This window comes from Sorex fumeus, unplaced genomic scaffold (genome assembly GCF_029834395.1).
Source record: "Sorex fumeus unplaced genomic scaffold, SorFum_2.1 ptg000058l, whole genome shotgun sequence".
Lineage (NCBI taxonomy): Eukaryota > Metazoa > Chordata > Mammalia > Eulipotyphla > Soricidae > Sorex > Sorex fumeus.
Window position 1 is genome coordinate 3,577,557 of NW_026606115.1, and position 17,917 is coordinate 3,595,473.

Consider the following 17,917-nt stretch of genomic DNA (forward strand, 5'->3'; position numbering starts at 1 on the left):
CTACCCAACTGCCGCCACACTCCAGGCCACTTTCCAGATGGCCACACGACACATTATAAGACACTTCCTACCCGTTTATGCCTCTCGCAGACCCCAGCAAGCTACCGAGAGTATCCCACCCACACAGGCAGAGTGTGTCAAGCTCCCCGTGGCATATTCGATATGCCAAATACAGTAATGACAATAGGTCTCATTCCCCTGACCCTGAAGGAGCCTTCAATCATTAGGAAAAGACGAGTAAGAAGAGGATGCTTAAATCTCAGGGCAGGGAGGAATAAAGACGTTACTGGCGCTCACTCAAGTAATTAGACGATCAATGGGATGACAATGATACTACTGAATTACCAGTTATTCAAATACGAATTTAAATAAGAAACAAAAAGATTTTTTATAGCAACAGAAAATTTGGAAACACACTATCAAAGCCTTTGATTCAGCAAACTTTATTCCAAGAAGATGAAAGTTCATAACAATATATGCAATCATCAGGAAACAAGAAACACTCAGATAATGAATCTTAGCTCACAAAGAAACTAGAGAAATAAAAGGAAAACCAAAAGTAAATATAATGAGGAAAGCAATAAAAATTAGAATTCAAAAACAAAACAGAAAAATACAGGCTAGGGAGTGGTGGGAGAGAGTTTTGATTCATTGACAGAAGTATGCTGAAACTATGGTGGAGGATGTGGTATTGGAGCATTGTATGCCTAAAACTTTATTGTTTACTGTATTGTATATCATGATGCCAAAAAAATTAGGAGGAAAAAAAGGGGAAAATACAAGACTGATGAAACCAAGAGCTGCTTTTTCTGACTGAATTAAAAAGATTGACAAACCCTTAGCCACACTCAAAGAAAAAAACAAAAACTCAGAGCCAAAAATATGTCTCAATGGGCTGGAGAACATACTTTGAATGTAGGTGGCCTGTGTTCAAGCACCGGGACCTCAGGGCTCCACAAGGACCACCAGAGAGCAACCAAGTTCCAAACCCTAATAACCATTGGGTGAGAGAAAATTCTAATAAACTGAAACTGAAACAAACAGGAAAAAGTTACAACAAATGCCACAGAAATACAGAAGGTGATTGTAAATTACTATGAATGACTTTATGCCACTTTAGTTGGAGAACCTAGAAGAGATGCAGAAATATTTAGACTCATACAACCTTCCCTACAATGAATCAGGACAAATAGAAATCCTGAAAAGACCAGTTATTAGTATGGAAAGCAAAACAATAATCAAAAGTTTCTTCCCTAGATAAAACAATAACTATGTCCAGAGAGGTTCACTATTGAATATTACCCTGATAACAAAAGCAAAGACCATCACTAAAATATAAATTTACAAACACCCTTGGTGAACATTGTGTAAAGTCCTTAATAAAATTTTAGCAAATGAAAATAAAATTATATTTCTATCCCAAACATATTTAATGAAATCAACATCAAAACTTATGCCTTTATTAAATGACATATAACAAATATTGCTAAAATTTACATGGAACCATAAAACTCTCTGAATAGCGAAGGTAATACTGAGTAAACAAAAAAAAATGGGAGGCATTTCATTCCTGACTTAAAAACCTACATCGCAAAGCTATAGCAATAAAGCCTATATGGTACTTGAATAAAGGAAGATTGTCAGACTAATGGAATAAAACTCAGAGCCAAAAGTAAATTGTCAGGTGTGTGACTTGTAATTAACAACAAAAAATAACTAGGTGCATTAAATGGAGCAATGTCTAACAAATGGTAATGATTAAACTAGTTAGCTGCATGTGAAAAAGTAAAATTGGATTCCTATCTCACATCATAAACAAACATTAATTACTTGGGGGGTGGGTCACATCCGGAGACTTTTCCTAGCTTTGTGCTCATGAGTGAACCATGGAAGTGCTCAAGGGACAATACATGGTGCCAGGGATTTGATCCATGTTTGGCCACCTACAATGCAGTCATCTTATCTCCTGTACTCTTTTTCAGGCCCTCATGAGAGTTAACTAAATTAATTTAAGCTAGATTAATACACCATGATATTATAACCAAATCCATAAAGTATATCAAGGAAAATATATAGGCAGAACACTTCATGATGTTAATTTAGAGATGTTTTCAATGATTTAATTCCATTGTTGAAGAAACAAAAACAGAGTCTGGGAGATGACTCAAAGGCCTGGATAACATGCTTTTAATTTAGAAGTCCCAAGTTACATTCATAGCACCACATGGTCCACAGATATGGCTCCAGCATTATCCCCTAAACATTGCAGGGTGTGACACGGAAACCAAAACAAAATTAAAAAGAATATCAAACTAATGTTACTGTACTGCAAAGCAATGTCTAAAATAATAAAAAAAACATGCCCTATTGAATAGGCTAAAATATTCACATGCCAATATCATATGCTAATATCTGACAATGGGCACATATTCAAGATATATAAGGCACTCACAAAACTCAAGAACAAATGAACAAACAATTCCATCCAAAACTGTGGAGAAGAGCTAAACAAAACTTTCTCAAGAATCATACAGAGAGGCAACAAGCATATAAAAGTAATTTCATAATCACTGATTATCAGGGAAATATAAATCAAAATAGTAATGAGATATCATCTCATAGCAGTGAGAATTGTCTATTTCTAAAAGTTTAGAAACAACCAGTGTTGGTAGGTATTTAGTGAAACAGAATCCTCATTTTCTGTTGGTAGTACTGTCATCTGACTCAGCTTCTATGGAAAACAGTATGGGGACTCCTCAAAAAATTAAAATAAGGGGGTATGGTGCCGCCAGCAGGTCAATCTGTACCTGTGAGGCGAGTGCATCAGCAGCCTCATGGCGCCTTCAGACTTCCAGATACCCCAAAATTGCTCCTGTGCCTTTGGCCAGACCCCAAAAACTTGGGGCAAAGTTTAACAAGAAAGTAAACGGCCAAAAGTAAGGTATGTGGGAAACACATCCACAAACCACCTCCGGCTCAGCTATATAATAGGAGGCAAGGCCTCTTTGGTTCCTGATTGAACTGCTTAATGGACATGATCCCAGAGACTCAGAAACGAATCTCAGAACCCAGTGGCTTTAGGTAGAAATGCGTCTGGGCTCTGCAGTAGGCTACCGGTGCTGGGCCAACCCAGGTGGGAATAGGTTTCGTGCATTGGCCTGTTCCCCCTGGTGGCCCAGTGGCCGCCATCTGTCTGAGGCTACTGGATAGTCACATTTGGGCCCCCAGTGACGAGACACACAGGGCCTCACGGGATGGGGGTGGAGCCGGGATTGTCCTCCCCACCCCAACGAGACCCCAAGTCATCGCCCACAAATGGCCTCTCTGGCTCCTGATCAAGCTGCTTAACGACCTTGATCCCAGAGACTCAGAAACAAATCTCAAAACCCAGTGGCTTTTGGCAGAAATGCATCCGGACTCCACAGTACATTACTGTTGCCGGGCCACCCCAGGGAGGAAAGGGTGTCCCTCCGCCTGCTCCCTCTTGGCGACTTGGTGGCTGTCATCCTCCAGAGGCCATTGGACAGTCAGGCTTGGGCCCGCAGTGACGAAACTTGTTGGGCCTCACGGGATGGGGGAGGGGGTGGAGTCGGGCCTGTCCTCCCCACCCCAACGAGACCCCAAGTCATCGCCCACAAATGGCCTCTCTGGCTCCTCATCAAGCTGCTCAATGGCCTTGATCCCAGAGACTCAGAAACAAATCTCGAAACCCAGCGGCTTTTGGCAGAAATCCCTCCAGATTTAAGTGTTAAAATTTCGGAATTTCAAAACCACATGCCCTACTGCAGCCACACGACATCATATGTTATTCATAACCAGCAATAGAACGCAAATTGTCTATTGTTGCCTTTTCAGCAGATCTGAGTGTTGGGGTAAAATCTCAAATAATGGTGGGTGGGTCTGGTGTCGAAATAGTGAATGTGATCAAAGTAGAGAGAGAGTAATGTGGAAATCATCTGCCCCACAGGCAGGGGGAGGGTGTGGGATGGGGGTATACTGGGATTTTTGGTGGTGGAGAATGGGCACTGGTGAAGGTACGGGTGTTTCATTGTATGACTGAGACTTAGAACCAAAAGCTTTGTAACTGCTCTTACGGTGATTCAATAAATAAAATTATAAAAAATGGAAAAAAAAGTAAGGTGGAGTTCATGCACAATTCAATCAGCTAATCAGTGGCTGAATAAATAGCAGTACTCCTACAAAAAAAATTAAAATAGATCTATGGTAAGACCCAGAATTTCACTCCTGGGCATCTATTCCCAAAACAAAAGAAAACAAAAAAACACATTGATTTGAAAAGATACAGGTACTCTTTATGTTATTGCAGTGCTACTTACAATAGCCAACTTCTGAGGACAATAAAATAGTCAACAAAAAATGAGTGGATATAATAACTGTGATTGTGATATATATGTATATATATGTATGTGTAATGAAATATCACATATATAGTATAATACTACTCAAGAGTGGAAGATAAAATCTTGCATTTTACTAGAACTAAGATGAAAAATGGAGAGTGACATACTAAGTGAAGTGATTCAGAAAGCAAAGGAAAAATACTAAATGGTCTCTTTCATACATGAAATATAAAGATACAAAATAAGGGAACAGGGGGTATGGCACCACCAGCAGGTCAGTCTGTACCTGTGAGGCGAGTGCATCAGCAGCCTGATGGCAACGTCAGACTTTCAGATACCCCAAAATTGCTGCTGTACCTTTGGCTAGACCCCAAAAACTTGGGGCAAAATTTACCAAGAAAGTAAACGGCCAAAAGTTAGGTATGTGGGTGTCACACCCATAAACCACCTCTGGTTCAGCTATATAATTGGAAGCATGGCCTCTCTAGTTCCTGATCGAACTGCTTAATGGCCATGATCCCAGAGACTCAAAACAGAATTTCGGAACCCAAAGGCTTTTGGCAGAAATGCATCCTGTTCCTGCAGTGGGTTACTGGTGCTGGGCCACTCCATGTGGGAATAGGTTTCGTGCCTTGGCCTGTTCCCCCTGGCAGCCCAGTGACCGCCATCCTCCAGAGACCACTGGACAGTCAGGTTTGGGCCTGCAGTGACGAGACATGTGGGACCTCACCAGATGGGGGTGGAACCGGCCCTTTCTTCCCCATCCCAGCAAGATCCTGAGTCGCCGCCTACAAACGGCCTCTCTGGCTCCTGATCAAGCTGAATAACAGCCATGATCCCAGAGACTCAGAAACAAATCTCGAAACCCAGCGGCTTTTAGCAGAAATGCATCTGGACAGTATACAAAGTGGCCGCTGCCTCAGAGCTTATAGGAAATCCAGGTGTGAGCTGGCAGTGACAGGACAACTGCAGTCTCATGGGAAGGGGGACAGTATCGGCTCATCCTTCACGCCCTACCGAGCTCATGAGTTGCCCCCCAAGAGCGGCTCTCCAGCATGGCCATGGCTCCAGAGGCAAAAGGACTTAATCCAGAGCCCAACTGCTTGCAGCAGAAAAGTGAATGGAACATGCATTAAATTACGGCGCCATGCCTCCCCGGGAAGGAAAGAATGTTGCTCCCTTCCGCTTTTTCCCCCCTGGCAGCAAGGTGGCTGCCGCCTCAGAGCTTATAGGAAAGCCAGGTGTGAGCCGGCAGTGACAGAGCAACTGCAGTCTCATGGGGGGGGGGGGGGGCGGTACCGGCTCGTCCTTCACACCCTACTGAGGTCACGAGTTGCCCCCCACAAGCGGCTCTGCCGCATGACCATGGCTCCAGAGGCAAAAGGACTTAGTCCAGAGTCCGGCAGCTTGTGGCAGAAAAGTTAATGGACCATGTGTTAAACTATGGTGCAATGCCTCCCTGGGAAGGAAAGGGTGTCGCTCCCTTCCGCCTTTTTCCCCCCAGCAGCAAGGTGGTCGCCACCTCAGAGCTTATAGGAAAGCCAGGTATGAGCCAGTGGTGATGGGGCAACTGCAGTCTCATGGGAAGGGGGACGGTACCGGCTTGTCCTTCTCACCCTACTGAGGTCACGAGTTCCCCCAACAAGTGGCTCTCCGGCACAGCCATAACACCAGATGCACAGAAACCAATCTTGTAATTATCTGGCTCTTTGCAGAAATTCAAAATCGTGCAGCTGCTATTGTGGCCACTAGACATTAAATGATTCTCATAACCAGCTATAGAAAACAAAGTATTTCACAATGTCTTTTCAGCAATTCTGATTTTTTGGGGGGAAATACTAAACAATAATGGTGCATCTCTTGTCGAAATAATGAATGTAATCAATGTAGAGAAGAGTTACGTAGAAATCATCTACCTCACAGGCATTGGGGGATATATTGGAGTTCTTGGTAGTGAAAAATGAGTACTGGTGAAAGGAAAGGTGTTTGATCATTGTATGACCGAGACTTAACCCTGAAAGCTTTGTAACTTTTCACACAGTGATTCAATAAATAAATAGAAGAAGAAAAAAAAAGAACAAAAGAAACCGGTGTTGGCATGGATGTGGTGAGAAAGGGACTCTCCTTCACTGCTGGTGGGAATGCCGACTGGTTCAGCCCTTTTGGAAAACAGTATGGACAATTCTCAATAAAATTAGAAATTGAGCTCCCATTTGACTCAGCATTGCACTCTTGGGAATATATCCCAGAGAGGCAGAAAAGTACAGTCGAAATGACATCTGCACTTCTATGTTCATTGCTGCACCATTTACAATAGCCAAAATCTGGAAAAAACCCGAGTGCCTGAGAACAGATGACTGGTTAAAGAAACTTTGGTACATCTACACAATGGATTACTATTCAGCTTTTAGAAAAGATGAAGTCATGAAATTTACATACAAGTGGTACTACATGGAAAGTATCATGCTAAGTGAAATGAGTCAGAAAGAGAGGGACAGACATAGAAAGATTCAATTCATCTGGGGAATATAAAGTAACAAAATAGGAGACTAACACCCAAGAATAGCAGAGATAAGTAACAGGAGGTTTTCTCCATGACTTGGAGGCCAGCCGCACATGCTAGGGGAAAAGGCAGCTCAGATAGAGAAGGGAGCACCAAGTAAAGGGTGCTGGGAAGATCCTCTGTAGGATAACACTCTTTTGTACTTTCTCAGATAGCTTAGGTTTGTCAGGTCACACCCATCTAAGAACACTGAACTTGTATTGTAAGCAATGTCCTTTTGTGTGGACACAGGAAGACAGTTAATATTATGCTTTGTAACTTGGGAGTTGATTGACTCCGAATAATATTTACTCCTGGGCATCTGATTTCTTGACTCAGTTGCCCTTAGTTCCTAGCATCCCAAAAGCAGGGTCCCGACGAGGGACTGAGTGGACCCAGGGCAAGCAGTGAGCTACCCTGGCATCGAAATGGGCCATGCCAAAGAGCCACGATACTCAACTATAAGTTGAGGGCATGATCATGGACAAATGCCGTCATGATCCAAAAGTAAGTAACGACGAGACTAGGACCCTGCTGGAGCTAGGAAGATTAACCTGGCCTGAGGACTGCGAAATGTATAGTGAGATGTTCTCAGGAAGAACCAAACTAAATTTACATCTCTTACTGTGCTCATACAGAATGACATTGCTAGAAATATTAGAAGTAGATTTATTACAACTATTTAAGTAGATTACTAACTGAAGGAAGAACACACCCTTGTTGGGATCCCACCCTAGGGTGGATCTCCTAGTAATCTGAAGTAATCTCTGTAGATGAGATATTATCCTTGAGTTAATCTCCTGGAGGAGTGGTCTTACCTCTCTTTGTTGATTCGTCAGTATTCAACCCACCTTTATGTCACCGCCTTATGTGACTGCTATATAAACTAAGACGTAAGCTCGGAAAAGGGGGTCAGAAGTGAGAGAGCTCGGGCTCCAGAGATCGAGTCAGAGCCAGAAGGAGAGAGTTTCCAAGACTGGGGCCCAGGAGAGAAGGAGGCAGAGAAATACAGGAGTGAAGAGGATTGGAATAAACTACTATTGATATAGACCATCCTGGACCCCGTTTTTTCTTCCGTCTGCCCTTCGCCAACAGCCGTTCCGATCCAGGCCACACACAGTGGCTCAAGAGCACCGAACGCAGGCGGTGAAACAGTGCCGTCCAGTGAGCCTGTGAACATACAACCTTCGGCGTGATAAGATTTTACAATCCTCCCAGGATGAGAGATGCATGTTGAAAGTAGACTATAGACCGAACATGATTGCCATTCAATGCCTCTTTTGCAAACCACAGCACCCAAAAGGAGAGAGACAACAAAAGGGAATGCCCTGCCACAAGGGTGGGGTGGGATGAGGGGGATGGGGGGTGGGAGGGATCCTGGGAGCACTGGAGGTGGAGAATGGGCACTGGTGGAGGGATGGGTACTGAATCATTGTATAACTGAGACCCAAGCACAAAAATATGTAAGTCTACAACTGTACCTCATGGTGTTTCACTAATAAAAATTAATTTAAAAAATAAGGCTACACACAATAACCGATGAGAACCAATCCAGAAAGTCTGCCCACAGACCTGAGTTGACTAAGAGAGTCAGGGAGTGTACAGGTTGAGACAAGGACAGTGACAGAAGGAAATAGGCACTCTAGTAATGGGTGTGCAGAATAGTAACTGTTAAGTCTGAAACATTGCTACAACTGTAAATCATTACACCTCATTTCAAAAAGACAAACATACATAATCAGCTGGCCTGTGAAAAATGTTTAACTTAAATGTTTAACTTATTATTAGGGAAATGCAAATAAAAACTGTAGTGAGATCCTGGAGACCTCATTTCTGCAAGTGTGTTCATATGGAAAAGACCAAACATACTTTGACAAGGATGTGGAGGAAAAAGAACCCTTGTACAATGTTGGTTTGATTGCAGATTGGTCCACCTCAAAGAAAAACATTGTGGAGGATGCTCAGAAAAACTAATCTTTTTTTCTTTTATTGGTGTTTGTATGTATTTTTTCCCTCTTTCCTTCCATTGTTATTCTGGTATTATAGTATGATGGTGGTATGATCACCAAAGGTGATCATTTAGTTCTGGTGTTCACATACTTGATTGTAGTGCTCTCCAGAGGTTTCACACTTGACTGTAGTGCCAGGAATCCCAAATGGCAGTGCCACCTAGATCACACTCAATATGTAGGGTGCCAGGAATTGAATCATTGTCTCCCACCTGCAAATCACGTTTTCGACCACTGAGAAATCCCAGGACATTTGCTTTTATGTTCTTCAGATACATACACTGGAAGTGGAATTGTGGTTCATAATGTGGGAATGTTTCTATGTGTATGTATGAATATATATATACATGCATATTACACACATATAGACACAACAGGTCCTTGAATAGCAATATTTTCTTATAATGTTAAAGAGAAAAAAATACCAGACCATGTTGGACATGATTTCACTGTATGTCATTTCTATTAAAGTCACAATTTCTAGTCTTTAGTGAATACTGAGCACTTACTGTGTATAAGTTTAGCGTTATCTGAAACTTCATAGTTCTTTCCTACTTAAATGTACCATTTTCTTCTCTAACCCATAATAAGAAAGAATCCAAACTAAATTTGTTGCTTTAATGTTAGCGGCTCCTCAAGTGTTCAGTAGTTTGTCATTGTAGTTCCCACTTTTTGTTTGTTTCAAATATATTATAATATTGTATGGCTTTTGAGTAGCTATCTGGATATCTCCCGGAAATATCTTCTCAAGATTGTTTATTTTTAAAATTGAGTGAATTTCTTTTAGTAGTTTTTAAAAATAAATTATGGGGCTGGAGTGATAGTGCAATGGGTAGGGCATTTGCCTTGCATGCAGCCAACGGGGATTTGATCCCCGGCATCCCATATGGTTCCCCGAGCATTGCCAGGAATAATTCCTGAGAGCAGAGCCAAGATAACCCCTGAGCATCGTCACATGTGACCTCTCAAAAAGTTATGACTATTTAGATATATGTAATATTTGTCTGTTAATATTTTCTTCTAGTCTATGACTTGCACAAATATTTTTTTCTGTCTTTCAATGAGCAAAAATTTGTGTTTTTGTGGAGTTCAGTTTATCAGTTTCTAAAATCTTTAATGGGCTGGAGCAATAGCACAGTGGGTAGGGTGTTTGCCTTGCACGTGGTCGACCCGGGTTCGAGTCCTCTGTCCTCAGAGAGACTGGCAAGCTACCGAGAGTATCCTGCCCACATGGCAGAGCCTGGCAGGCTCCCCATGGCATATTTGATAAGCCAAAAACAGTAACAACAAGTCTCACAATGGAAACATTACTGGTGCCTGCTCAAGCAAATTGATGAACAACGGGAGGACAGTGCAGTGCTAAAATATTTAATAATATTTAATCTTTCCCAGTCATTCCTTATCTTCCTATCCTGTCCTGTCCTGTCCTGTTATCCCATTGTTCATCAATTTTCTCTAGCGGGCCCAGTAACGTCTCCATTGTGAGACTTGTTGTTACTGTGTTTGGCATATTGAATACATCACAGATAGCTTGCCAGGCTTCGCTGTGTGGGCGAGATATTCTCAGTAGCTTGATGGGCTCTCCGAGAGGGGCGGAAGAATTGAACCCGGGTCGGTTGGATCAACCGTGTGCAAGGCAAACGCCATACCACTGTGCTATCACTCCAGCTTTATCTTCCTATATTAAGATATTTTACTTTAGCCCTCACATTGTAAGTGCATTTTGAGGATTAAAGAGATAGTGCTGACATTAAGGAGCTAGCTTTACATGCACTGTACTCCATTAGGTTTTGGGCACCACATATGGTCCCCGAAGTACCACTGGGAATGACAACCCTCAAGCACAGATCAGAGTAGCCCCGGAGCACTGCTTGGTGTGAATCAATAAATCACCAACGCCCCCCCCCAAGTGTATTCTTCAAAAAAAGTAATGTTAGCCTACATTTAATGTAAAATCTGAATAACTAATAAAACTTTATAAAAGAAAATCTCTGCCGATTTTATTCTAACTTAATACCTTTATTAGAAGGCAAGGCATTTCAATTATAATCTCGATTAAACTTTTTAAAATGTATTTTTCTTACTGAATCACCATAAGACACAGTTACAAAGCTTTAATGATTGGGTTTCAGTCATACAATGTTCCAAACCCATCCCTCAATTGGTGGATATTTTCCACCACCAATATCCCCCATATCTCTCCTGACACCCCACCCCCACCCATCTCTATGGAAGGCACTTTTCTTCTCTCTGTCTCTGTCTCTGTCTCTGTCTCTGTCTCTGTCTGTCTCTGTGTCTCCCTCTCTCTGTCTGTCTATCTCTCTCTGTTTCTGCTTTGGGGAATTATAGTTTGAAATACAGATACTGAGAGGACATCATGTTTGGTTCTTTACGCACTTTCATCATACATCTCTCATCCAGAGCAATCCCATTCAACCATCATTGTCATAGTGGTCCCTTCTCTACCCCAAATGCCCTCTCCTCCAGTCCTTGAGGTAGGCTATCAACTGTGGACCATTTGTCCTGGCCCTTGTTCCTACAGCCCTCAGGTGTTAGCCTCATATTATGTGGGTTTTTTTTTTTGTGTCCCATAAATGAATGTAGTCATTCTATGTCTGTCCCCCTTCTTACTTATTTCACTCAGCATGATACTTGTTTTTTTGCTTTTTGGGTCACAAGTGGAGATGCACAGTGGTCACACCCGCACAACGCACAGTGGTTACTCCTGACTCATGCACTCAGGAATTATTCCTGGCAGTGCTCGGGGAACCATATGGGATGCTGGGAATCAAACCCGGGTTGGCCGCATGCAAGGCAAATGCTCTACCCGCTGTGCTATTGCTCCAGCCTCTCAGCATGATGCTTTTCATGTCCATTTATTTATAAGCAAATTTAATTCATTTTTTTCTAACAGCTGTATAGTATTCCATTGTGTAGACATAACCATCGTTTCTTTAACAAGTTGTCTGTTCTCAGACACTCAGGTTGTTTCCAGATTCTGGCTATTGTGAATAGTGCTGCAATGAGCACACAAGTACAGATGTCATTTCTGCTGTGTTTTTGCACCCGGTGGTATATTCCCAGAAGTGATATTGCTAGGTCATATGGAAGCTCAGTTTCTAGTTTTTTTGAGGAATGCCCATATTGTTTTCCAAAAAGGCTGGACCAGTTGGCATTCCCACCAACAATGAATGAGAGTCTCTTTCTCCCTGCATCTGCGCCAGCACTGGTTGTTCTTATTCTTTTTAATGTGTGCCATTCTATGTGGTGTAAGGTGATATCTCATTCTTGTTCTGATTTGCATCTCCCTGATGATTAGTGATGTAGAGCATTTTTCATGTGCCTTTTGCTATTTGTATATCTTCTTTGAGGATGTTTCTTTCATTTATTCACCCATTTTTTATACGGTTGGAGTGTTTTTTCTTATAAAGTTCTACCAGTGTCTAATATATGTTGGATATTAACTCCTTATCTGATGGGTATTGGGTAAGTAATTTTTCCGATTACATGGGCTGTCTCTGTATCTTTTTTTTTTCTTTTTGGGTCATACCCGGCGATGCTCAAGGGTTACACCTGGCTCTGCACTCAGGAATTACTCCTGGCGGTGCTTGGGGGACCATATGGGATACCGGGAATCAAACCTGGGCCAAATGCGTGCAAGGCAAACGCCCTACTCCACTGTACTATCACTCCAACCCCTATCTCTATATCTTGGTTACCATTTCTTTTGAGATTCAGAAACTTCTTAGCTTAATATAGTCCCAATTGTTTATCTTTATTCTCACTTTCTTAGTCAGTGGTGTTTCATCTTTGAAGATGCCATTAGCTTCACTGTCATGAAGAGTTCTGCCTACATTTTCCTCCATGTACCTAATGGATTCAGGTCTGATATTGAGGTCTTTAATTCATTTTTATCTGACTTTTGGACCTGGCATTAGACAGAGGTCTGGGTTCATTTTTTTTTTTTTTGGCATATAGCTTCCCAGTTTTCCCAGCACTGGCTGTTTAAGAGGCTTTCCTTGCTCCACTTCATATTTCTTTGTCAAAGATTAAGTGATTGTATATTTGAGGTTCTGTGTCAATATATTCCACTTTGTCCATTGATCTGAGAGTGTGTCTTTATTTCAAAACCATGCTGTTTTAATACTACTGCTATGTAATACAGTTTGAAGTTGGGGAAGGTGATGCTTTCCATCTTCATTTTCCCAAGGATTGCTTTAGCTATTCATGGGAGTTTGTTGTTCAATAAGAATTTCAGGATTGGTTTGTGTATTTCTTTGAAAAATGTCATGAATTTTTTTTGACTTTTTAAAAATTTTTATTAGTGAAACGCCATGAGGTACAGTTGCAGACTTACAATTTTTTGTGCTTGGGTTTCAATTATACAATGATCTAGCATCCATCCCTCCATGAGTGCCCATTTTCCACCACCACTGATCCCAGTATCCCTCCCACACTCCATTCCCCCCATCCCACCCTGCCTCTGTGGCAGGGCATTCCCTTTTGTTCTCTCTCTCCTTTTGGGTGCTGTGTTTTGCAAAAGAGGCATTGAGTGGCAGTCATCTTTGGTCGACAGTCTATTTTCAGCATGCATTTCCTTATAAGGACTGGGTTGAATCTGCACAATGCTTTGGATTCCCCATTGCCATCTTGACGATGTTAATCCTTCCAATCCACGAGCAGGAGATGCGTCTCCATTTTTTATGTCCTCTTTTGTTTTTATAGGTTATTCACCTCTTTATTTAAGCTGATTCTGAGTTACTTGATTTTCTGAGACACAAACGTGAATGGGATTTTTTAACATATCTTTTTCTTCTCTTTCACTATTTATATATAGGAAAGCTGTGGACTTTTGGGTATTGACTTTGTAACTTGCTGTTTTACTGTACATACCTATTGTTTCTAGGAGATTGTTTCCAGAGTCTTGATGATTTTCTAAGTATAGTATCATGTCATCTGCAAATAGTGATAGCTTTAATTCTTCCTTTTCTATCTGGATGCCTTTAATGTCTTTCTATTGCCTAATTGCTAATGCAAGTACTTCTTGCGTCAGCCTTGGGATATTTTAGGATTCCAGGAATTAACCCATCTCTTGTTTTGTGGCATAAAGATTTTCAAAGTAATCTCTGATGATCGTTTGAGTTTCTGTGTTTTCTGTTGTGATGTCTCCTCTTTCATTTCTGATTCTGTTTTATTAAGCAAAATTCTTTCTTTTTATTTATTTTTATTAAACAGCTTCTTTCCCTCTTGTTCTTTGTGACTCTTTCAAGTGGTTTATTGATCGTGTTTATTTTCTCAAAGAACCAGGTCTTGGTTTCATTGATCTTTCAGATTGTGTTTTGCGCTTACAACTTATTAATTTCTGCTCTAAGTTTGATTATTTCCTTCTTTCTGCCTACTTTGAGCTTATTTTGTTGGTCATTTTCCAAGATGTTAAGCTGCAAGGTTAAATTACTTATGTAGGCTTATTCTTCCTTTCTGAGGAATACTTGCAGAGCTATAAACTTTCCTGTTAACACTGCTTTTGCCGTGTCCCATAAGTTCTGATAGCTTATGTCTTCATTCTCATTTGTTTCCAGGAATCTTTTGGTTTTCTCCTTGATTTCCTCTCTAAGCTACTGGTTATTCAGTAGTAAGCTGTTTAATTTCCAGGTGTTTGATTTGATTCTCTGTTTCTGTGTGTGATTCAGTTCTATAGTTAGGGCACCATCGTCTGAAAGATCATTGTTGCAATTTCTATTCTCTTATTTTATAGAGATATATTTTGTGGCCCAGCATGTGGTCTATCTTGGACAATGTCCCATATGCACTGGAGAAGAATGCATATTCAGCTTTTGGAGGGTGAAATGTTCTATAGATATCTACTAAACCTCTGTCTTCCATTTATTCCCTCAAATAAAATATGTCCTTGCTGAGCTTTAGTCTGGTTATTCTATCAAGAGGTAATAAAGTGGTGTTAAAATTTCCAACTATTATTGTGTTGCTACCAAATCTTTGAGCAGTTGTTTTGAGTATTTTGCTCGTCACTCATTAGGTGCATATCCATTTAGGAGTCTGAGTTATTCACGATGTACAAATTCCTTGATCATTAAGAAATGTCCTTCACTATCTCTTATAACCTTCTTCAGTCTGAACTCTATGTGGTCTGATACTTAGTATGGCCACCCCAGCTTTATTAGGGAGTCGTTTGCTTGTAGAACTGTTTTCCAGCACTTGACTTAGAGTGTGTGTTTGCTGACTTTTCAGATGTGGGTTTATTTATTTATTTTTTTAATTTAATTTTATTTTTAATGAATCACCGTGAGATACAGTTACAGATTTGCAAACTTTTGTGCTTATGTTTCAGTCATACAATGTTCGCGTCCCCATCCCTCCACCAGTGCCCATTATCCACCACCAATGATCCCAGTTTCCCTCCCCCCACCCGGATCCAATCCCCCCACCCCACCCTGCCTCTGTGGCATGGTATTCCCTTTTGCTCTCTCTCTCTCCTTTTGGGTGTTGTGGTTTGCAATAGAGGTATTGAGTGACCATCATTTGGTCTATAGTCTACTTTCAGCACGCATCTCCCATCCTGATTGGGCCTTCCAAGCACCCTTTACTTGGTGGGCCCTTCTCTATCTGAGCTGCCTTTTCTCCCAGCATGTGAGACCAGCTTCCAAGCCGTGGAGCAATCCTCCTAGCACTCACGAGTGTAAGTCTCCTATTCTGTTATTTTATATTCCACAAATGAGTGCAATCTCTCTGTCTGCCCCTCTCTTTCTGACTCATTTCACTTAACATGATACTCTTTATGTTGATCCACTTATATGCAAATTTCATGACTTCATCTTTTCTAATAGCTGCATAGTATTCCATTGTGTAGTTGTACCAAAGTTTCCTTAACCAGTCATCTGTTCTCAGGCACTGTGTTTTTTTCCCAGATTCTGGCTCTTGTAAACAGTGCTACACTGATAATAAATTTATTTATTTATTTGTTTTTTGGGTCACACCCGGCAATGCACAGGGGTCACTCCTGGCTCTGCACTCAGGTATTACCCCTGGCGGTGCTCAGGGTACTATATGGGAGGCTGGGAATTGAACCCAGCTCGGCTTTGTGCACGGCAAACGCCCTGCCCACTGTCCTATTGATCCATCCCCAGATGTGTTTCTTGCAAGCAGAAGAATGTAGGGTTCAAGAATTTCGAATCCATCTTGCCACTCTGTCTTTTAACTGGTGTGTTTAGCCCACTGAAATTGAGAGAGATTATCATGATGGGGTTTTGTCCATATTTATGCAGGAATTTGGTATGTTTGAGGAATCTCAGTTAAACTTGCTGAACTATTTGGAACGAATAATCCCTAGCTTATATGGTGGCTTTGATTTCTTTTACATTTCTTATATGACTAGTAAGATGTATTTGAAAGAAACAGATAACCTCTTGGGCTAAAGAGATATCTCAAAGGCTTTCCATGCAGGAGTTCTGAGTTCCATCCAAAGGATGGTCTTTGAGCACTGCTGGGAATGATCACCAGCACCAATAGGGTATGGCCTAGAGATGGGCTCAGGAAAGAGGAAGAAATAGATATTCATGGAACTAAAACTGATTTAGCATATAGAAAATTATAGGAAGCTGTCCAATTTATTCAGTGATACTGCATAATTCAGGTGTCATAACCTGAGAAAAATGTTGTTTGCTTACATCATAAATTATGGATAATTTCTAATATTAAATAAAATCACTGTATATCACTGTCATCCCATTGTGCATTGATTTACTTGAGTGGGCACCAGTAACATCTCCATTCGTCCCATCCCTGAGATTTTAGCAGCCTCTCCTTACTCATCTTTCCCAATGCTACCATATTAGAGGCTCTTTCAGGGTCTGGGGAATGAGACCCGTTATTGTTACTGTTTTTGGCATATCAAATGCGCCACGTGTAGCTTGCCAGGCTCTGCCGATTAAATAAAACATAAAATTAAATACATTCTGTAAAGGTAAAGGCCCTCCCGTTGTTCATCGATTTGCTCGAGCGGGCCCAGTAACATCTCCATTGGAGATTTTGTTGTTACTGTGTTTGGCATATCGAATACATCACGGGTGGCTCTGCCGTGTGGGTGAGATACTCTCGGTAGCTTGCCGGACTCTCTGAGAGGGGCGGAGGAATCGAACTCGGGTCGGCCATGTTGGCTGAGTGCAAGGCAAACGCCCTACCGCTGTGCTATACATTCTGTAATATAGAAAATTACATTTTGTATTTAAGAAAGGATTATTCCACAGTGTGAATTGTTTAATGCTGAAAGTTATTTTATAATGCATTCTGTCAATATATCTCATGAGAAGAAAATATGGCAAATGCTACAAATGTTTGACAATTAAATGGCCATTCTAAAAATAAATACGTATCAATCTTGGGGCCTTATTCATGAAAAGCATATTATCCTGTTCTGTCACCTATCTCCATATCCCCTAGTCTGGTTTACATGTGTTTTTTAATCTTCAAGATAATCTTGCTTTTATCTTCAAGATATTTTATCTCTAAATCAGTCATACAACATGGTTTACCATATATGAGATTTCATTGCCATTATTTATGAAGTGTAGCAAGAGGCAAATTACACATGGCTTGCTTTGCTCCAAACAGAATCTTGATCTGAGCATCATCGTCATGCACAAATTACAGTGATGTATGGGAGGGCAAATTGTAGTAAAAGTTACCCATTTGGTGTTGAGATGGTGTTTTTAATGGAGCTCCTATCTCTAGTAACCATTTCCGAAATGTTGTGTGTTATGAATGTTTCAGTTTCTAAAATTCTTTTTGATAAATAAAACACAGTATAAACTATTTTCTGGTGTTATAACACAGGGGAAAGAGTGCCAAACACCGTATAATTGGATTTTCATCCCTTTAACAAATGTCATGCACCACTCACTGTGCAAGGTTATAGAGATACAGAAGTGAATGATAATACATGATTTCCTGTAGCCAGTTCAGTGGTTATTGTAGCAGTCAAAATAAAAAGT

General features: G+C 41.1%; 1 protein-coding gene across 1 annotated transcript in view; it reads left to right on the plus strand.

Moving 5' to 3' along the window:
* Positions 1–17,917, plus strand: part of KLHL13 (kelch like family member 13) — a 178,751-nt gene that overhangs the window by 13,319 nt on the left and 147,515 nt on the right. The window lies entirely within an intron of this gene.